Source organism: Rhamphochromis longiceps, linkage group LG3, assembly GCF_057381845.1.
Source record: "Rhamphochromis longiceps isolate RC_006_pf linkage group LG3, R_longiceps_female_GT1.1, whole genome shotgun sequence".
NCBI lineage: Eukaryota > Metazoa > Chordata > Actinopteri > Cichliformes > Cichlidae > Rhamphochromis > Rhamphochromis longiceps.
Window position 1 is genome coordinate 66,596,879 of NC_140559.1, and position 21,379 is coordinate 66,618,257.

Genomic DNA, 21,379 nt, shown 5'->3' on the forward strand with positions numbered 1-21,379 from the left:
GGGCCTTAGTTGCTATTGAGGCCAATTACACCACACCAGGGTCTGTGGCTTCTGGCTGAGGCTACTTACACCACACCAGGGCCCTTTTGCTGCTGGCTGAGGCCACTTACACCACACCAGTGCCTGTGGCTTCTGGCTGAGGCTACTTACACCACACCAGGGCCTGTGGCTGCTGGCTGAGGCCACTTACACCACACCAGGGCCTGTGGCTCTTGCTCAGGCCACTTACACCACACCAGGGCCTGTGGCTCTTGCTCAGGCCACTTACACCACACCAGGGCCTGTGGCTCTTGCTCAGGCCACTTACACCACACCAGGGCCTGTGGCTGCTGGCTGAGGCCACTTACACCACACCAGGGCCTGTGGCTGCTGGCTGAGGCCAATTACACCACACCAGGGTCTGTGGCTCTTGCTCAGGCCACTTACACCACACCAGGGCCTGTGGCACTGGCTGAGGCCACTTACACCACACCAGGGCCTGTGGCTCTGGCTGAGGCCACTTACACCACACCAGGGCCTGTGGCTGCTGGCTGAGGCCACTTACACCACACCAGGGCCTGTGGCTGCTGGCTGAGGCCACCTACACAACACCAGGGCATTAGTTGCTATTGAGGCCACTTACACCACACCAGGGCCTGTGGCTCTTGCTCAGGCCACTTACACCACACCAGGGCCTGTGGCACTGGCTGAGGCCACTTACACCACACCAGGGCCTGTGGCTGCTGGCTGAGGCCACTTACACCACACCAGGGCCTGTGGCTGCTGGCTGAGGCCACTTACACCACACCAGGGCCTGTGGCTGCTGGCTGAGGCCACCTACACCACACCAGGGCCCTTTTGCTGCTGGCTGAGGCCACTTACACCACACCAGTGCCTGTGGCTTCTGGCTGAGGCGACTTACACCACACCAGGGCCTGTGGCTGCTGGCTGAGGCCAATTACACCACACCAGGGTCTGTGGCTCTTGCTCAGGCCACTTACACCACACCAGGGCCTGTGGCACTGGCTGAGGCCACTTACACCACACCAGGGCCTGTGGCTGCTGGCTGAGGCCACTTACACCACACCAGGGCCTGTGGCTGCTGGCTGAGGCCACTTACACCACACCAGGGCCTGTGGCTGCTGGCTGAGGCCACCTACACCACACCAGGGCCTGTGGCTGCTGGCTGAGGCCACTTAGACCACACCAGGGCCCTTTTGCTGCTGGCCAAGGCCATCTTCACCACACCAGGGCCTGTGGCTCTTGCTCAGGCCACTTACACCACACCAGGGCCTGTGGCACTGACTGAGGCCACTTAGACCACACCAGGGCCTGTGGCTGCTGGCTGAGGCCACTTACACCAAACCAGGCCCTGCGCTTCTGGCCGAGGCCATCTTCACCAAACCAGGCCCTGTGCTGCTTGCTGTGGCCATGTACAACACACCAGGCCCTGTGCTGGTTCCTGAGGCCATCTTCAACAATCCAGGGCCTGTGCTGTTGGATAAATGCCAAACTGAGCCTTTGGGTTAGGGTATTATGCAAACATGCAGGTATGGTTATAGGATTGTCTTCGTAACTTCAGGTACTTGCCACCTAATCACTTGAATCCATAAATTGAGACATTGTGCTGGAGCCAGCAGCTTACGGCCATACCACCCTGAGCACGCCCGACCTCGTCTGATCTCGGAAGCTAAGCAGGGCTGGGCTTGGTTAGTACTTGGATGGGAGACTGCCTGGGAATACCTGGTGCTGTAAGCCTTTCATTTTCATGTCATTGAACCGCTTTTGATCCAGAGAAGGGGTGTATTAAAAGACCAAAAGCAGCTGCCCATTAATGAGGGCACATTAACGACACTGCTTTTGGCTCTTTTCCAATGTCTTGTGCTGCTAGCTGATGCAACCTACACCACACAAGGGCCTGAGTGACCGGCTGGGGCCACTTACACCACATCAGGGCCTGTGGCTCTGGCTGAGGCCACTTACACCACACCAGGGCCTGTGGCTGCTGGCTGAGGCCACTTACACCACATCAGGGCCTGTGGCTCTGGCTGAGGCCACTTACACCACACCAGGGCCTGTGGCTGCTGGCTGAGGCCACCTACACCACACCAGGGCATTAGTTGCTATTGAGGCCAATTACACCACACCAGGGTCTGTGGCTGCTGGCTGAGGCCAATTACACCACACCAGGGTCTGTGGCTCTTGCTCAGGCCACTTACACCACACCAGGGCCTGTGGCACTGGCTGAGGCCACTTACACCACACCAGGGCCTGTGGCTGCTGGCTGAGGCCACTTACACCACACCAGGGCCTGTGGCTGCTGGCTGAGGCCACCTACACCACACCAGGGCCTGTGGCTGCTGGCTGAGGCCACTTACACCACACCAGGGCCTCTGGCTCTTGCTCAGGCCACTTACACCACACCAGGGCCTGTGGCACTGGCTGAGGCCACTTACACCACACCAGGGCCTGTGGCTGCTGGCTGAGGCCACTTACACCACACCAGGGCCTGTGGCTGCTGGCTGAGGCCACCTACACCACACCAGGGCCTGTGGCTGCTGGCTGAGGCCACTTACACCACACCAGGGCCCTTTTGCTGCTGGCTGAGGCCACTTACACCACACCAGTGCCTGTGGCTTCTGGCTGAGGCGACTTACACCACACCAGGGCCTGTGGCTGCTGGCTGAGGCCACTTACACCACACCAAGGCCTGTGGCTCTTGCTCAGGCCACTCACATCACACCAGGCCCTGCGCTTCTGGCCGAGGCCATCTTCACCAAACCAGGCCCTGTGCTGCTTGCTGTGGCCATGTACAACACACCAGGCCCTGTGCTGGTTCCTGAGGCCATCTTCAACAATCCAGGGCCTGTGCTGTTGGATAAATGCCAAACTGAGCCTTTGTGTTAGGGTATTATGCAAACATGCAGGTATGGTTATAGGATTGTCTTCGTAACTTCAGGTACTTGCCACCTAATCACTTGAATCCATAAATTGAGAAATTGTGCTGGAGCCAGCAGCTTACGGCCATACCACCCTGAGCACGCCCGACCTCGTCTGATCTCGGAAGTTAAGCAGGGCTGGGCTTGGTTAGTACTTGAATGGGAGACTACCTGGGAATACCTGGTGCTGTAAGCCTTTCATGTCATTGAACCGCTTTTGATCCAGAGAAGGGGTGTATTAAAAGACCAAAAGCAGCTGCCCATTAATGAGGGCACATTAACGACACTGCTTTTGGCTCTTTTCCAATGTCTTGTGCTGCTAGCTGATGCAACCTACACCACACAAGGGCCTGAGTGACCGGCTGGGGCCACTTACACCACATCAGGGCCTGTGGCTCTGGCTGAGGCCACTTACACCACACCAGGGCCTGTGGCTGCTGGCTGAGGCCACTTACACCACACCAGGGCCTGTGGCTGCTGGCTGAGGCCACCTACACCACACCAGGGCATTAGTTGCTATTGAGGCCAATTACACCACACCAGGGTCTGTGGATTCTGGCTGAGGCCACTTACACCACACCAGGGCCTGTGGCTCTTGCTCAGGCCACTTACACCACACCAGGGCCTGTGGCTCTTGCTCAGGCCACTCACATCACACCAGGCCCTGCGCTTCTGGCCGAGGCCATCTTCACCAAACCAGGCCCTGTGGTTCTTGCTCAGGCCACTTACACCACACCAGGGCCTTATTTGCTATTGAGGCCACTTACACCACACCAGAGCCTGTGGCTCTGGCTTAGGCCACTTACACCACACCAGGGCCTGTGGCACTTGCTCAGGCCACTTACACCACACCAGGGCCTGTGGCTGCTGGCTGAGGCCACTTACACCACACCAGGGCCTGTGGCTCTTGCTCAGGCCACTTACACCACACCAGGGCCTGTGGCTGCTGGCTGAGGCCACTTACACCACACCAGGGCCTGTGGCTGCTGGCTGAGGCCACCTACACCACACCAGGGCATTAGTTGCTATTGAGGCCAATTACACCACACCAGGGTCTGTGGCTCTTTCTCAGGCAAGTTACATCACAACAGGGCCTGTGGCTGCTGCCTGAGGCCACATACACCACACCAGGGCCTTAGTTGCTATTGAGGCCAATTACACCACACCAGGGTCTGTGGCTCTTGCTCAGGCCACTTACACCACACCAGGGCCTGTGGCACTGGCTGAGGCCACTTACACCACACCAGGGCCTTATATGCTATTGAGGCCAGTTACACCACACCAGGGCCTGTGGCTCTGGCTGAGGCCACTTACACCACACCAGGGCCTTTGGCTGCTGGCTGATTCCACTTACACCACACCAGGGCCTGTGGCTCTTGCTCAGGCCACTTACACCACACCAGGGCCTGTGGCACTGGCTGAGGCCACTTACACCACACCAGGGCCTGTGGCTCTTGCTCAGGCCACTTACACCACACCAGGGCCTGTGGCACTGGCTGAGGCCACTTAGACCACACCAGGGCCTGTGGCTGCTGGCTGAGGCCACTTACACCACACCAGGGCCTGTGGCTGCTGGCTGAGGCCACTTACACCACACCAGGGCCTGTGGCTGCTGGCTGAGGCCAGGTACACCACACCAGGGCCTGTGGCTGCTGGCTGAGGCGACTTACACCACACCAGGGCCTGTGGCTGCTGGCTGAGGCGACTTACACCACACCAGGGCCCTTTTGCTGCTGGCTGAGGCCACTTACACCACACCAGTGCCTGTGGCTTCTGGCTCAGGCCACTTACACCACACCGGGGCCTGTGGCTGCTGGCTGAGGCCAATTACACCACACCAGGGTCTGTGGCTCTTGCTCAGGCCACTTACACCACACCAGGGCCTGTGGCACAGGCTGAGGCCACTTACACCACACCAGGGCCTGTGGCTGCTGGCTGAGGCCACTTACACCACACCAGGGCCTGTGGCTGCTGGCTGAGGCCACTTACACCACACCAGGGCCTGTGGCTGCTGGCTGAGGCCACCTACACCACACCAGGGCCTGTGGCTGCTGGCTGAGGCCACTTACACCACACCAGGGCCCTTTTGCTGCTGGCTGAGGCCACTTACACCACACCAGTGCCTGTGGCTTCTGGCTGAGGCCACTTACACCACACCAGGGCCTGTGGCTGCTGGCTGAGGCCACTTACACCACACCAAGGCCTGTTGCTCTTGCTCAGGCCACTCACTTCACACCAGGCCCTGCGCTTCTGGCCGAGGCCATCTTCACCAAACCAGGCCCTGTGCTGCTTGCTGTGGCCATGTACAACACACCAGGCCCTGTGCTGGTTCCTGAGGCCATCTTCAACAATCCAGGGCCTGTGCTGTTGGATAAATGCCAAACTGAGCCTTTGGGTTAGCGTATTATGCAAACATGCAGGTATGGTTATAGGATTGTCTTCGTAACTTCAGGTACTTGCCACCTAATCACTTGAATCCATAAATTGAGACATTGTGCTGGAGCCAGCAGCTTACGGCCATACCACCCTGAGCACGCCCGACCTCGTCTGATCTCGGAAGCTAAGCAGGGCTGGGCTTGGTTAGTACTTGGATGGGAGACTGCCTGGGAATACCTGGTGCTGTAAGCCTTTCATTTTCATGTCATTGAACCGCTTTTGATCCAGAGAAGGGGTGTATTAAAAGACCAAAAGCAGCTGCCCATTAATGAGGGCACATTAACGACACTGCTTTTGGCTCTTTTCCAATGTCTTGTGCTGCTAGCTGATGCCACCTACACCACACCAGGGCCTGAGTGACCGGCTGGGGCCACTTACACCACATCAGGGCCTGTGGCTCTGGCTGAGGCCACTTACACCACACCAGGGCCTGTGGCTGCTGGCTGAGGCCAGTTACACCACAACAGAGCCTGTGGCTGCTGGCTGAAGCCACTTACACCACTCCAGGGCCTTAGTTGCTATTGAGGCCACTTACACCACATCAGGGCCTGTGGCTCTGGCTGAGGCCACTTACACCACACCAGGGCCTGTGGCTGCTGGCTGAGGCCACTTACACCACACCAGGGCCTGTGGCTGCTGGCTGAGGCCACCTACACCACACCAGGGCATTAGTTGCTATTGAGGCCAATTACACCACACCAGGGTCTGTGGCTGCTGGCTGAGGCCAATTACACCACACCAGGGTCTGTGGCTCTTGCTCAGGCCACTTACACCACACCAGGGCCTGTGGCACTGGCTGAGGCCACTTACACCACACCAGGGCCTGTGGCTGCTGGCTGAGGCCACTTACACCACACCAGTGGCTGTGGATTCTGGCTGAGGCGACTTACACCACACCAGGGCCTGTGGCTGCTGGCTGAGGCCACTTACACCACACCAGGGCCTGTGGCTCTTGCTCAGGCCACTCACATCACACCAGGCCCTGCGCTTCTGGCCGAGGCCATCTTCACCAAACCAGGCCCTGTGGTTCTTGCTCAGGCCACTTACACCACACCAGGGCCTGTGGCACTGGCTGAGGCCACTTACACCACACCAGGGCCTGTGGCTGCTGGCTGAGGCCACTTACACCACACCAGTGGCTGTGGATTCTGGCTGAGGCGACTTACACCACACCAGGGCCTGTGGCTGCTGGCTGAGGCCACTTACACCACACCAGGGCCTGTGGCTGCTGGCTGAGGCCACTTACACCACACCAGTGGCTGTGGATTCTGGCTGAGGCGACTTACACCACACCAGGGCCTGTGGCTGCTGGCTGAGGCCACTTACACCACACCAGGGCCTGTGGCTCTTGCTCAGGCCACTCACATCACACCAGGCCCTGCGCTTCTGGCCGAGGCCATCTTCACCAAACCAGGCCCTGTGGTTCTTGCTCAGGCCACTTACACCACACCAGGGCCTTATTTGCTATTGAGGCCACTTACACCACACCAGGGCCTGTGGCTCTGGCTTAGGCCACTTACACCACACCAGGGCCTGTGGCACTTGCTCAGGCCACTTACACCACACCAGGGCCTGTGGCTGCTGGCTGAGGCCACTTACACCACACCAGGGCCTGTGGCTCTTGCTCAGGCCACTTACACCACACCAGGGCCTGTGGCACTGGCTGAGGCCACTTAGACCACACCAGGGCCTGTGGCTGCTGGCTGAGGCCACTTACACCACACCAGGGCCAGTGGCTGCTGGCTGAGGCCACTTACACCAAACCAGGGCCTGTGGCTGCTTGCTGAGGCCATCTTCACCAAACCAGGCCCTGTGCTGCTTGCTGTGGCCATGTAAAACACACCAGGTCCTGTGCTGGTTCTTGAGGCCATCTTCAACAATCCAGGGCCTGTGCTGTTGGATAAATGCCAAACTGAGCCTTTGGGTTAGGGTATTATGCAAACATGCAGGTATGGTTATAGGATTGTCTTCGTAACTTCAGGTACTTGCCACCTAATCACTTGAATCCATAAATTGAGACATTGTGCTGGGGCCAGCAGCTTACGGCCATACCACCCTGAGCACGCCCGACCTCGTCTGATCTCGGAAGCTAAGCAGGGCTGGGCTTGGTTAGTACTTGGATGGGAGACTGCCTGGGAATACCTGGTGCTGTAAGCCTTTCATTTTCATGTCATTGAACCGCTTTTGATCCAGAGAAGGGGTGTATTAAAAGACCAAAAGCAGCTCCCCATTAATGAGGGCACATTAACGACATTGCTTTTGGCTCTTTTCCAATGTCTTGTGCTGCTAGCTGATGCCACCTACACCACACCAGGGCCTGAGTGACCGGCTGGGGCCACTTACACCACATCAGGGCCTGTGGCTCTGGCTGAGGCCACTTACACCACACCAGGGCCTGTGGCTGCTGGCTGAGGCCACTTACACCACACCAGGGCCTGTGGCTGCTGGCTGAGGCCACCTACACCACACCAGGGCATTAGTTGCTATTGAGGCCAATTACACCACACCAGGGTCTGTGGCTCTTGCTCAGGCAAGTTACATCACAACAGGGCCTGTGGCTGCTGCCTGAGGCCACATACACCACACCAGGGCCTTAGTTGCTATTGAGGCCAATTACACCACACCAGGGTCTGTGGCTCTTGCTCAGGCCACTTACACCACACCAGGGCCTGTGGCACTGGCTGAGGCCACTTACACCACACCAGGGCCTGTGGCTGCTGGCTGAGGCCACCTACACCACACCAGGGCCTGTGGCTGCTGGCTGAGGCGACTTACACCACACCAGGGCCCTTTTGCTGCTGGCTGAGGCCACTTACACCACACCAGTGCCTGTGGCTTCTGGCTGAGGCTACTTACACCACACCAGGGCCTGTGGCTGCTGGCTGAGGCCACTTACACCACACCAGGGCCTGTGGCTCTTGCTCAGGCCACTTACACCACACCAGGGCCTGTGGCTCTTGCTCAGGCCACTTACACCACACCAGGGCCTGTGGCTCTTGCTCAGGCCACTTACACCACACCAGGGCCTGTGGCTGCTGGCTGAGGCCACTTACACCACACCAGGGCCTGTGGCTGCTGGCTGAGGCCAATTACACCACACCAGGGTCTGTGGCTCTTGCTCAGGCCACTTACACCACACCAGGGCCTGTGGCACTGGCTGAGGCCACTTACACCACACCAGGGCCTGTGGCTCTGGCTGAGGCCACTTACACCACACCAGGGCCTGTGGCTGCTGGCTGAGGCCACTTACACCACACCAGGGCCTGTGGCTGCTGGCTGAGGCCACCTACACAACACCAGGGCATTAGTTGCTATTGAGGCCAATTACACCACACCAGGGTCTGTGGCTCTTGCTCAGGCCACTTACACCACACCAGGGCCTGTGGCTCTTGCTCAGGCCACTTACACCACACCAGGGCCTGTGGCACTGGCTGAGGCCACTTACACCACACCAGGGCCTGTGGCTGCTGGCTGAGGCCACTTACACCACACCAGGGCCTGTGGCTGCTGGCTGAGGCCACTTACACCACACCAGGGCCTGTGGCTGCTGGCTGAGGCCACCTACACCACACCAGGGCCCTTTTGCTGCTGGCTGAGGCCACTTACACCACACCAGTGCCTGTGGCTTCTGGCTGAGGCGACTTACACCACACCAGGGCCTGTGGCTGCTGGCTGAGGCCAATTACACCACACCAGGGTCTGTGGCTCTTGCTCAGGCCACTTACACCACACCAGGGCCTGTGGCACTGGCTGAGGCCACTTACACCACACCAGGGCCTGTGGCTGCTGGCTGAGGCCACTTACACCACACCAGGGCCTGTGGCTGCTGGCTGAGGCCACCTACACCACACCAGGGCATTAGTTGCTATTGAGGCCAATTACACCACACCAGGGTCTGTGGCTCTTGCTCAGGCAAGTTACATCACAACAGGACCTGTGGCTGCTGCCTGAGGCCACATACACCACACCAGGGCATTAGTTGCTATTGAGGCCAATTACACCACACCAGGGTCTGTGGCTCTTGCTCAGGCCACTTACACCACACCAGGGCCTGTGGCTCTTGCTCAGGCCACTTACACCACACCAGGGCCTGTGGCTGCTGGCTGAGGCCACTTACACCACACCAGGGCCTGTGGCTGCTGGCTGAGGCCACTTACACCACACCAGGGCGTGTGGCTGCTGGCTGAGGCCACCTACACCACACCAGGGCCTGTGGCTGCTGGCTGAGGCGACTTACACCACACCAGGGCCCTTTTGCTGCTGGCTGAGGCCACTTACACCACACCAGTGCCTGTGTCTTCTAGCTGAGGCGACTTACACCACACCAGGGCCTGTGGCTGCTGGCTGAGGCCAATTACACCACACCAGGGTCTGTGGCTCTTGCTCAGGCCACTTACACCACACCAGGGCCTGTGGCACTGGCTGAGGCCACTTACACCACACCAGGGCCTGTGGCTGCTGGCTGAGGCCACTTACACCACACCAGGGCCTGTGGCTGCTGGCTGAGGCCACTTACACCACACCAGGGCCTGTGGCTGCTGGCTGAGGCCACCTACACCACACCAGGGCCTGTGGCTGCTGGCTGAGGCCACTTACACCACACCAGGGCCCTTTTGCTGCTGGCTGAGGCCACTTACACCACACCAGTGCCTGTGTCTTCTAGCTGAGGCGACTTACACCACACCAGGGCCTGTGGCTGCTGGCTGAGGCCAATTACACCACACCAGGGTCTGTGGCTCTTGCTCAGGCCACTTACACCACACCAGGGCCTGTGGCACTGGCTGAGGCCACTTACACCACACCAGGGCCTGTGGCTGCTGGCTGAGGCCACTTACACCACACCAGGGCCTGTGGCTGCTGGCTGAGGCCACTTACACCACACCAGGGCCTGTGGCTGCTGGCTGAGGCCACCTACACCACACCAGGGCCTGTGGCTGCTGGCTGAGGCCACTTACACCACACCAGGGCCCTTTTGCTGCTGGCTGAGGCCACTTACACCACACCAGTGCCTGTGGCTTCTGGCTGAGGCGACTTACACCACACCAGGGCCTGTGGCTGCTGGCTGAGGCCACTTACACCACACCAAGGCCTGTTGCTCTTGCTCAGGCCACTCACATCACACCAGGCCCTGCGCTTCTGGCCGAGGCCATCTTCACCAAACCAGGCCCTGTGCTGCTTGCTGTGGCCATGTACAACACACCAGGCCCTGTGCTGGTTCCTGAGGCCATCTTCAACAATCCAGGGCCTGTGCTGTTGGATAAATGCCAAACTGAGCCTTTGGGTTAGGGTATTATGCAAACATGCAGGTATGGTTATAGGATTGTCTTCGTAACTTCAGGTACTTGCCACCTAATCACTTGAATCCATAAATTGAGACATTGTGCTGGAGCCAGCAGCTTACGGCCATACCACCCTGAGCACGCCCGACCTCGTCTGATCTCGGAAGCTAAGCAGGGCTGGGCTTGGTTAGTACTTGGATGGGAGACTGCCTGGGAATACCTGGTGCTGTAAGCCTTTCATTTTCATGTCATTGAACCGCTTTTGATCCAGAGAAGGGGTGTATTAAAAGACCAAAAGCAGCTGCCCATTAATGAGGGCACATTAACGACACTGCTTTTGGCTCTTTTCCAATGTCTTGTGCTGCTAGCTGATGCAACCTACACCACACAAGGGCCTGAGTGACCGGCTGGGGCCACTTACACCACATCAGGGCCTGTGGCTCTGGCTGAGGCCACTTACACCACACCAGGGCCTGTGGCTGCTGGCTGAGGCCACTTACACCACACCAGGGCCTGTGGCTGCTGGCTGAGGCCACCTACACCACACCAGGGCATTAGTTGCTATTGAGGCCAATTACACCACACCAGGGTCTGTGGCTCTTGCTCAGGCAAGTTACACCACACCAGGGCCTCTGGCTCTTGCTCAGGCCACTTACACCACACCAGGGCCTGTGGCACTGGCTGAGGGCACTTACACCACACCAGGGCCTGTGGCTGCTGGCTGAGGCCACTTACACCACACCAGGGCCTGTGGCTGCTGGCTGAGGCCACTTACACCACACCAGGGCCTGTGGCTGCTGGCTGAGGCCACCTACACCACACCAGGGCCTGTGGCTGCTGGCTGAGGCGACTTAAACCACACCAGGGCCCTTTTGCTGCTGGCTGAGGCCACTTACACCACACCAGTGCCTGTGGCTTCTGGCTGAGGCGACTTACACCACACCAGGGCCTGTGGCTGCTGGCTGAGGCCAATTACACCACACCAGGGTCTGTGGCTCTTGCTCAGGCCACTTACACCACACCAGGGCCTGTGGCACTGGCTGAGGCCACTTACACCACACCAGGGCCTGTGGCTGCTGGCTGAGGCCACTTACACCACACCAGGGCCTGTGGCTGCTGGCTGAGGCCACCTACACCACACCAGGGCCTGTGGCTGCTGGCTGAGGCCACTTACACCACACCAGGGCCCTTTTGCTGCTGGCTGAGGCCACTTACACCACACCAGTGCCTGTGGCTTCTGGCTGAGGCGACTTACACCACACCAGGGCCTGTGGCTGCTGGCTGAGGCCACTTACACCACACCAGTGCCTGTGGCTTCTGGCTGAGGCCACTTACACCACACCAGGGCCTGTGGCTGCTGGCTGAGGCCAATTACACCACACCAGGGTCTGTGGCTCTTGCTCAGGCCACTTACACCACACCAGGGCCTGTGGCACTGGCTGAGGCCACTTACACCACACCAGGGCCTGTGGCTGCTGGCTGAGGCCACTTACACCACACCAGTGGCTGTGGATTCTGGCTGAGGCGACTTACACCACACCAGGGCCTGTGGCTGCTGGCTGAGGCCACTTACACCACACCAGGGCCTGTGGCTCTTGCTCAGGCCACTCACATCACACCAGGCCCTGCGCTTCTGGCCGAGGCCATCTTCACCAAACCAGGCCCTGTGGTTCTTGCTCAGGCCACTTACACCACACCAGGGCCTTATTTGCTATTGAGGCCACTTACACCACACCAGGGCCTGTGGCTCTGGCTTAGGCCACTTACACCACACCAGGGCCTGTGGCACTTGCTCAGGCCACTTACACCACACCAGGGCCTGTGGCTGCTGGCTGAGGCCACTTACACCACACCAGGGCCTGTGGCTCTTGCTCAGGCCACTTACACCACACCAGGGCCTGTGGCACTGGCTGAGGCCACTTAGACCACACCAGGGCCTGTGGCTGCTGGCTGAGGCCACTTACACCACACCAAGGCCTGTTGCTCTTGCTCAGGCCACTCACATCACACCAGGCCCTGCGCTTCTGGCCGAGGCCATCTTCACCAAACCAGGCCCTGTGCTGCTTGCTGTGGCCATGTACAACACACCAGGCCCTGTGCTGGTTCCTGAGGCCATCTTCAACAATCCAGGGCCTGTGCTGTTGGATAAATGCCAAACTGAGCCTTTGGGTTAGGGTATTATGCAAACATGCAGGTATGGTTATAGGATTGTCTTCGTAACTTCAGGTACTTGCCACCTAATCACTTGAATCCATAAATTGAGACATTGTGCTGGAGCCAGCAGCTTACGGCCATACCACCCTGAGCACGCCCGACCTCGTCTGATCTCGGAAGCTAAGCAGGGCTGGGCTTGGTTAGTACTTGGATGGGAGACTGCCTGGGAATACCTGGTGCTGTAAGCCTTTCATTTTCATGTCATTGAACCGCTTTTGATCCAGAGAAGGGGTGTATTAAAAGACCAAAAGCAGCTGCCCATTAATGAGGGCACATTAACGACACTGCTTTTGGCTCTTTTCCAATGTCTTGTGCTGCTAGCTGATGCAACCTACACCACACAAGGGCCTGAGTGACCGGCTGGGGCCACTTACACCACATCAGGGCCTGTGGCTCTGGCTGAGGCCACTTACACCACACCAGGGCCTGTGGCTGCTGGCTGAGGCCACTTACACCACACCAGGGCCTGTGGCTGCTGGCTGAGGCCACCTACACCACACCAGGGCATTAGTTGCTATTGAGGCCAATTACACCACACCAGGGTCTGTGGCTCTTGCTCAGGCAAGTTACACCACACCAGGGCCTCTGGCTCTTGCTCAGGCCACTTACACCACACCAGGGCCTGTGGCACTGGCTGAGGGCACTTACACCACACCAGGGCCTGTGGCTGCTGGCTGAGGCCACTTACACCACACCAGGGCCTGTGGCTGCTGGCTGAGGCCACTTACACCACACCAGGGCCTGTGGCTGCTGGCTGAGGCCACCTACACCACACCAGGGCCTGTGGCTGCTGGCTGAGGCGACTTAAACCACACCAGGGCCCTTTTGCTGCTGGCTGAGGCCACTTACACCACACCAGTGCCTGTGGCTTCTGGCTGAGGCGACTTACACCACACCAGGGCCTGTGGCTGCTGGCTGAGGCCAATTACACCACACCAGGGTCTGTGGCTCTTGCTCAGGCCACTTACACCACACCAGGGCCTGTGGCACTGGCTGAGGCCACTTACACCACACCAGGGCCTGTGGCTGCTGGCTGAGGCCACTTACACCACACCAGGGCCTGTGGCTGCTGGCTGAGGCCACCTACACCACACCAGGGCCTGTGGCTGCTGGCTGAGGCCACTTACACCACACCAGGGCCCTTTTGCTGCTGGCTGAGGCCACTTACACCACACCAGTGCCTGTGGCTTCTGGCTGAGGCGACTTACACCACACCAGGGCCTGTGGCTGCTGGCTGAGGCCACTTACACCACACCAGTGCCTGTGGCTTCTGGCTGAGGCCACTTACACCACACCAGGGCCTGTGGCTGCTGGCTGAGGCCAATTACACCACACCAGGGTCTGTGGCTCTTGCTCAGGCCACTTACACCACACCAGGGCCTGTGGCACTGGCTGAGGCCACTTACACCACACCAGGGCCTGTGGCTGCTGGCTGAGGCCACTTACACCACACCAGTGGCTGTGGATTCTGGCTGAGGCGACTTACACCACACCAGGGCCTGTGGCTGCTGGCTGAGGCCACTTACACCACACCAGGGCCTGTGGCTCTTGCTCAGGCCACTCACATCACACCAGGCCCTGCGCTTCTGGCCGAGGCCATCTTCACCAAACCAGGCCCTGTGGTTCTTGCTCAGGCCACTTACACCACACCAGGGCCTTATTTGCTATTGAGGCCACTTACACCACACCAGGGCCTGTGGCTCTGGCTTAGGCCACTTACACCACACCAGGGCCTGTGGCACTTGCTCAGGCCACTTACACCACACCAGGGCCTGTGGCTGCTGGCTGAGGCCACTTACACCACACCAGGGCCTGTGGCTCTTGCTCAGGCCACTTACACCACACCAGGGCCTGTGGCACTGGCTGAGGCCACTTAGACCACACCAGGGCCTGTGGCTGCTGGCTGAGGCCACTTACACCACACCAGGGCCTGTGGCTGCTGGCTGAGGCCACTTACACCAAACCAGGGCCTGTGGCTGCTTGCTGAGGCCATCTTCACCAAACCAGGCCCTGTGCTGCTTGCTGTGGCCATGTAAAACACACCAGGTCCTGTGCTGGTTCTTGAGGCCATCTTCAACAATCCAGGGCCTGTGCTGTTGGATAAATGCCAAACTGAGCCTTTGGGTTAGGGTATTATGCAAACATGCAGGTATGGTTATAGGATTGTCTTCGTAACTTCAGGTACTTGCCACCTAATCACTTGAATCCATAAATTGAGACATTGTGCTGGGGCCAGCAGCTTACGGCCATACCACCCTGAGCACGCCCGACCTCGTCTGATCTCGGAAGCTAAGCAGGGCTGGGCTTGGTTAGTACTTGGATGGGAGACTGCCTAGGAATACCTGGTGCTGTAAGCCTTTCATTTTCATGTCATTGAACCGCTTTTGATCCAGAGAAGGGGTGTATTAAAAGACCAAAAGCATCTGCCCATTAATGAGGGCACATTAACGACATTGCTTTTGGCTCTTTTCCAATGTCTTGTGCTGCTAGCTGATGCAACCTACACCACACAAGGGCCTGAGTGACCGGCTGGGGCCACTTACACCACATCAGGGCCTGTGGCTCTGGCTGAGGCCACTTACACCACACCAGGGCCTGTGGCTGCTGGCTGAGGCCACTTACACCACACCAGGGCCTGTGGCTGCTGGCTGAGGCCACCTACACCACACCAGGGCATTAGTTGCTATTGAGGCCAATTACACCACACCAGGGTCTGTGGCTCTTGCTCAGGCAAGTTACATCACAACAGGGCCTGTGGCTGCTGCCTGAGGCCACATACACCACACCAGGGCCTTAGTTGCTATTGAGGCCAATTACACCACACCAGGGTCTGTGGCTCTTGCTCAGGCCACTTACACCACACCAGGGCCTGTGTCACTGGCTGAGGCCACTTACACCACACCAGGGCCTGTGGCTGCTGGCTGAGGCCACCTACACCACACCAGGGCCTGTGGCTGCTGGCTGAGGCGACTTACACCACACCAGGGCCTGTGGCTGCTGGCTGAGGCCAATTACACCACACCAGGGTCTGTGGCTCTTGCTCAGGCCACTTACACCACACCAGGGCCTGTGGCACTGGCTGAGGCCACTTACACCACACCAGGGCCTGTGGCTGCTGGCTGAGGCCACTTACACCACACCAGGGCCTGTGGCTGCTGGCTGAGGCCACTTACACCACACCAGGGCCTGTGGCTGCTGGCTGAGGCCACCTACACCACACCAGGGCCTGTGGCTGCTGGCTGAGGCCACTTACACCACACCAGGGCCCTTTTGCTGCTGGCTGAGGCCACTTACACCACACCAGTGCCTGTGGCTTCTGGCTGAGGCGACTTACACCACACCAGGGCCTGTGGCTGCTGGCTGAGGCCACTTACACCACACCAAGGCCTGTTGCTCTTGCTCAGGCCACTCACATCACACCAGGCCCTGCGCTTCTGGCCGAGGCCATCTTCACCAAACCAGGCCCTGTGCTGCTTGCTGTGGCCATGTACAACACACCAGGCCCTGTGCTGGTTCCTGAGGCCATCTTCAACAATCCAGGGCCTGTGCTGTTGGATAAATGCCAAACTGAGCCTTTGGGTTAGGGTATTATGCAAACATGCAGGTATGGTTATAGGATTGTCTTCGTAACTTCAGGTACTTGCCACCTAATCACTTGAATCCATAAATTGAGACATTGTGCTGGAGCCAGCAGCTTACGGCCATACCACCCTGAGCACGCCCGACCTCGTCTGATCTCGGAAGCTAAGCAGGGCTGGGCTTGGTTAGTACTTGGATGGGAGACTGCCTGGGAATACCTGGTGCTGTAAGCCTTTCATTTTCATGTCATTGAACCGCTTTTGATCCAGAGAAGGGGTGTATTAAAAGACCAAAAGCAGCTGCCCATTAATGAGGGCACATTAACGACACTGCTTTTGGCTCTTTTCCAATGTCTTGTGCTGCTAGCTGATGCAACCTACACCACACAAGGGCCTGAGTGACCGGCTGGGGCCACTTACACCACATCAGGGCCTGTGGCTCTGGCTGAGGCCACTTACACCACACCAGGGCCTGTGGCTGCTGGCTGAGGCCACTTACACCACACCAGGGCCTGTGGCTGCTGGCTGAGGCCACCTACACCACACCTGGGCATTAGTTGCTATTGAGGCCAATTACACCACACCAGGGTCTGTGGCTCTTGCTCAGGCCACTTACACCACACCAGGGCCTGTGGCTCTTGCTCAGGCCACTTACACCACACCAGGGCCTGTGGCACTGGCTGAGGCCACTTACACCACACCAGGGCCTGTGGCTGCTGGCTGAGGCCACCTACACCACACCAGGGCCTGTGGCTGCTGGCTGAGGCCACTTACACCACACCAGGGCCCTTTTGCTGCTGGCTGAGGCCACTTACACCACACCAGTGCCTGTGGCTTCTGGCTGAGGCTACTTACACCACACCAGGGCCTGTGGCTGCTGGCTGAGGCCACTTACACCACACCAGGGCCTGTGGCTCTTGCTCAGGCCACTTACACCACACCAGGGCCTGTGGCTCTTGCTCAGGCCACTTACACCACACCAGGGCCTGTGGCTCTTGCTCAGGCCACTTACACCACACCAGGGCCTGTGGCTGCTGGCTGAGGCCACTTACACCACACCAGGGCCTGTGGCTGCTGGCTGAGGCCAATTACACCACACCAGGGTCTGTGGCTCTTGCTCAGGCCACTTACACCACACCAGGGCCTGTGGCACTGGCTGAGGCCACTTACACCACACCAGGGCCTGTGGCTGCTGGCTGAGGCCACTTACACCACACCAGGGCCTGTGGCTGCTGGCTGAGGCCACTTACACCACACCAGGGCCTGTGGCTCTGGCTGAGGCCACTTACACCACACCAGGGCCTGTGGCTGCTGGCTGAGGCCACTTACACCACACCAGGGCCTGTGGCTGCTGGCTGAGGCCACCTACACAACACCAGGGCATTAGTTGCTATTGAGGCCAATTACACCACACCAGGGTCTGTGGCTCTTGCTCAGGCCACTTACACCACACCAGGGCCTGTGGCTCTTGCTCAGGCCACTTACACCACACCAGGGCCTGTGGCACTGGCTGAGGCCACTTACACCACACCAGGGCCTGTGGCTGCTGGCTGAGGCCACTTACACCACACCAGGGCCTGTGGCTGCTGGCTGAGGCCACTTACACCACACCAGGGCCTGTGGCTGCTGGCTGAGGCCACCTACACCACACCAGGGCCCTTTTGCTGCTGGCTGAGGCCACTTACACCACACCAGTGCCTGTGGCTTCTGGCTGAGGCGACTTACACCACACCAGGGCCTGTGGCTGCTGGCTGAGGCCAATTACACCACACCAGGGTCTGTGGCTCTTGCTCAGGCCACTTACACCACACCAGGGCCTGTGGCACTGGCTGAGGCCACTTACACCACACCAGGGCCTGTGGCTGCTGGCTGAGGCCACTTACACCACACCAGGGCCTGTGGCTGCTGGCTGAGGCCACTTACACCACACCAGGGCCTGTGGCTGCTGGCTGAGGCCACCTACACCACACCAGGGCCTGTGGCTGCTGGCTGAGGCCACTTAGACCACACCAGGGCCCTTTTGCTGCTGGCCAAGGCCATCTTCACCACACCAGGGCCTGTGGCTCTTGCTCAGGCCACTTACACCACACCAGGGCCTGTGGCACTGACTGAGGCCACTTAGACCACACCAGGGCCTGTGGCTGCTGGCTGAGGCCACTTACACCACACCAGGGCCTGTGGCTCTTGCTCAGGCCACTTACACCACACCAGGGCCTGTGGCACTGGCTGAGGCCACTTAGACCACACCAGGGCCTGTGGCTGCTGGCTGAGGCCACTTACACCACACCAGGGCCTGTGGCTGCTGGCTGAGGCCACTTACACCACACCAGGGCCTGTGGCTGCTGGCTGAGGCCACCTACACCACACCAGGGCCTGTGGCTGCTGGCTGAGGCCACTTACACCACACCAGGGCCCTTTTGCTGCTGGCTGAGGCCACTTACACCACACCAGTGCCTGTGGCTTCTGGCTGAGGCGACTTACACCACACCAGGGCCTGTGGCTGCTGGCTGAGGCCACTTACACCACACCAAGGCCTGTTGCTCTTGCTCAGGCCACTCACATCACACCAGGCCCTGCGCTTCTGGCCGAGGCCATCTTCACCAAACCAGGCCCTGTGCTGCTTGCTGTGGCCATTTACAACACACCAGGCCCTGTGCTGGTTCCTGAGGCCATCTTCAACAATCCAGGGCCTGTGCTGTTGGATAAATGCCAAACTGAGCCTTTGGGTTAGGGTATTATGCAAACATGCAGGTATGGTTATAGGATTGTCTTCGTAACTTCAGGTACTTGCCACCTAATCACTTGAATCCATAAATTGAGACATTGTGCTGGAGCCAGCAGCTTACGGCCATACCACCCTGAGCACGCCTGACCTCGTCTGATCTCGGAAGCTAAGCAGGGCTGGGCTTGGTTAGTACTTGGATGGGAGACTGCCTGGGAATACCTGGTGCTGTAAGCCTTTCATTTTCATGTCATTGAACCGCTTTTGATCCAGAGAAGGGGTGTATTAAAAGACCAAAAGCAGCTGCCCATTAATGAGGGCACATTAACGACACTGCTTTTGGCTGTTTTCCAATGTCTTGTGCTGCTAGCTGATGCAACCTACACCACACAAGGGCCTGAGTGACCGGCTGGGGCCACTTACACCACATCAGGGCCTGTGGCTCTGGCTGAGGCCACTTACACCACACCAGGGCCTGTGGCTGCTGGCTGAGGCCACTTACACCACACCAGGGCCTGTGGCTGCTGGCTGAGGCCACCTACACCACACCAGGGCATTAGTTGCTATTGAGGCCAATTACACCACACCAGGGTCTGTGGCTGCTGGCTGAGGCCAATTACACCACACCAGGGTCTGTGGCTCTTGCTCAGGCCACTTACACCACACCAGGGCCTGTGGCACTGGCTGAGGCCACTTACACCACACCAGGGCCTGTGGCTGCTGGCTGAGGCCACTTACACCACACCAGTGGCTGTGGATTCTGGCTGAGGCGACTTACACCACACCAGGGCCTGTGGCTGCTGGCTGAGGCCACTTACACCACACCAGGGCCTGTGGCTCTTGCTCAGGCCACTCACATCACACCAGGCCCTGCGCTTCTGGCCGAGGCCATCTTCACCAAACCAGGCCCTGTGGTTCTTGCTCAGGCCACTTACACCACACCAGGGCCTTATTTGCTATTGAGGCCACTTACACCACACCAGGGCCTGTGGCTCTGGCTTAGGCCACTTACACCACACCAGGGCCTGTGGCACTTGCTCAGGCCACTTACACCACACCAGGGCCTGTGGCTGCTGGCTGAGGCCACTTACACCACACCAGGGCCTGTGGCTCTTGCTCAGGCCACTTACACCACACCAGGGCCTGTGGCACTGGCTGAGGCCACTTAGACCACACCAGGGCCTGTGGCTGCTGGCTGAGGCCACTTACACCACACCAGGGCCAGTGGCTGCTGGCTGAGGCCACTTACACCAAACCAGGGCCTGTGGCTGCTTGCTGAGGCCATCTTCACCAAACCAGGCCCTGTGCTGCTTGCTGTGGCCATGTAAAACACACCAGGTCCTGTGCTGGTTCTTGAGGCCATCTTCAACAATCCAGGGCCTGTGCTGTTGGATAAATGCCAAACTGAGCCTTTGGGTTAGGGTATTATGCAAACATGCAGGTATGGTTATAGGATTGTCTTCGTAACTTCAGGTACTTGCCACCTAATCACTTGAATCCATAAATTGAGACATTGTGCTGGGGCCAGCAGCTTACGGCCATACCACCCTGAGCACGCCCGACCTCGTCTGATCTCGGAAGCTAAGCAGGGCTGGGCTTGGTTAGTACTTGGATGGGAGACTGCCTGGGAATACCTGGTGCTGTAAGCCTTTCATTTTCATGTCATTGAACCGCTTTTGATCCAGAGAAGGGGTGTATTAAAAGACCAAAAGCAGCTCCCCATTAATGAGGGCACATTAACGACATTGCTTTTGGCTCTTTTCCAATGTCTTGTGCTGCTAGCTGATGCCACCTACACCACACCAGGGCCTGAGTGACCGGCTGGGGCCACTTACACCACATCAGGGCCTGTGGCTCTGGCTGAGGCCACTTACACCACACCAGGGCCTGTGGCTGCTGGCTGAGGCCACTTACACCACACCAGGGCCTGTGGCTGCTGGCTGAGGCCACCTACACCACACCAGGGCATTAGTTGCTATTGAGGCCAATTACACCACACCAGGGTCTGTGGCTCTTGCTCAGGCAAGTTACATCACAACAGGGCCTGTGGCTGCTGCCTGAGGCCACATACACCACACCAGGGCCTTAGTTGCTATTGAGGCCAATTACACCACACCAGGGTCTGTGGCTCTTGCTCAGGCCACTTACACCACACCAGGGCCTGTGGCACTGGCTGAGGCCACTTACACCACACCAGGGCCTGTGGCTGCTGGCTGAGGCCACCTACACCAC

General features: G+C 58.9%; 10 non-coding genes across 10 annotated transcripts; all 10 read left to right on the forward strand.

Annotated features, from left to right (window-relative positions):
* Positions 1-1,618: 1,618 nt before the first annotated feature.
* Positions 1,619-1,737, forward strand: LOC146676338 (5S ribosomal RNA). Its single transcript, XR_014911254.1, has one exon. It is a non-coding gene; the product is annotated as a 5S ribosomal RNA (ribosomal RNA).
* A 1,258-nt stretch (positions 1,738-2,995) lies between these two features.
* On the forward strand, positions 2,996-3,114 carry LOC146676339 (5S ribosomal RNA). Its single transcript, XR_014911052.1, has one exon. It is a non-coding gene; the product is annotated as a 5S ribosomal RNA (ribosomal RNA).
* A 2,313-nt stretch (positions 3,115-5,427) lies between these two features.
* Positions 5,428-5,546, forward strand: LOC146676340 (5S ribosomal RNA). Its single transcript, XR_014911255.1, has one exon. It is a non-coding gene; the product is annotated as a 5S ribosomal RNA (ribosomal RNA).
* Positions 5,547-7,392: 1,846 nt separating this feature from the next.
* LOC146676341 (5S ribosomal RNA) lies at positions 7,393-7,511 on the forward strand. The gene has a single exon (XR_014911256.1). It is a non-coding gene; the product is annotated as a 5S ribosomal RNA (ribosomal RNA).
* A 3,238-nt stretch (positions 7,512-10,749) lies between these two features.
* Positions 10,750-10,868, forward strand: LOC146676342 (5S ribosomal RNA). The gene has a single exon (XR_014911257.1). It is a non-coding gene; the product is annotated as a 5S ribosomal RNA (ribosomal RNA).
* A 2,048-nt stretch (positions 10,869-12,916) lies between these two features.
* LOC146676343 (5S ribosomal RNA) lies at positions 12,917-13,035 on the forward strand. Its single transcript, XR_014911258.1, has one exon. It is a non-coding gene; the product is annotated as a 5S ribosomal RNA (ribosomal RNA).
* Positions 13,036-15,085: 2,050 nt separating this feature from the next.
* On the forward strand, positions 15,086-15,204 carry LOC146676344 (5S ribosomal RNA). The gene has a single exon (XR_014910836.1). It is a non-coding gene; the product is annotated as a 5S ribosomal RNA (ribosomal RNA).
* Positions 15,205-16,540: 1,336 nt separating this feature from the next.
* Positions 16,541-16,659, forward strand: LOC146676345 (5S ribosomal RNA). Its single transcript, XR_014911259.1, has one exon. It is a non-coding gene; the product is annotated as a 5S ribosomal RNA (ribosomal RNA).
* Positions 16,660-19,265: 2,606 nt separating this feature from the next.
* LOC146676346 (5S ribosomal RNA) lies at positions 19,266-19,384 on the forward strand. The gene has a single exon (XR_014910795.1). It is a non-coding gene; the product is annotated as a 5S ribosomal RNA (ribosomal RNA).
* Positions 19,385-20,677: 1,293 nt separating this feature from the next.
* Positions 20,678-20,796, forward strand: LOC146676347 (5S ribosomal RNA). Its single transcript, XR_014911260.1, has one exon. It is a non-coding gene; the product is annotated as a 5S ribosomal RNA (ribosomal RNA).
* Positions 20,797-21,379: the final 583 nt, after the last annotated feature.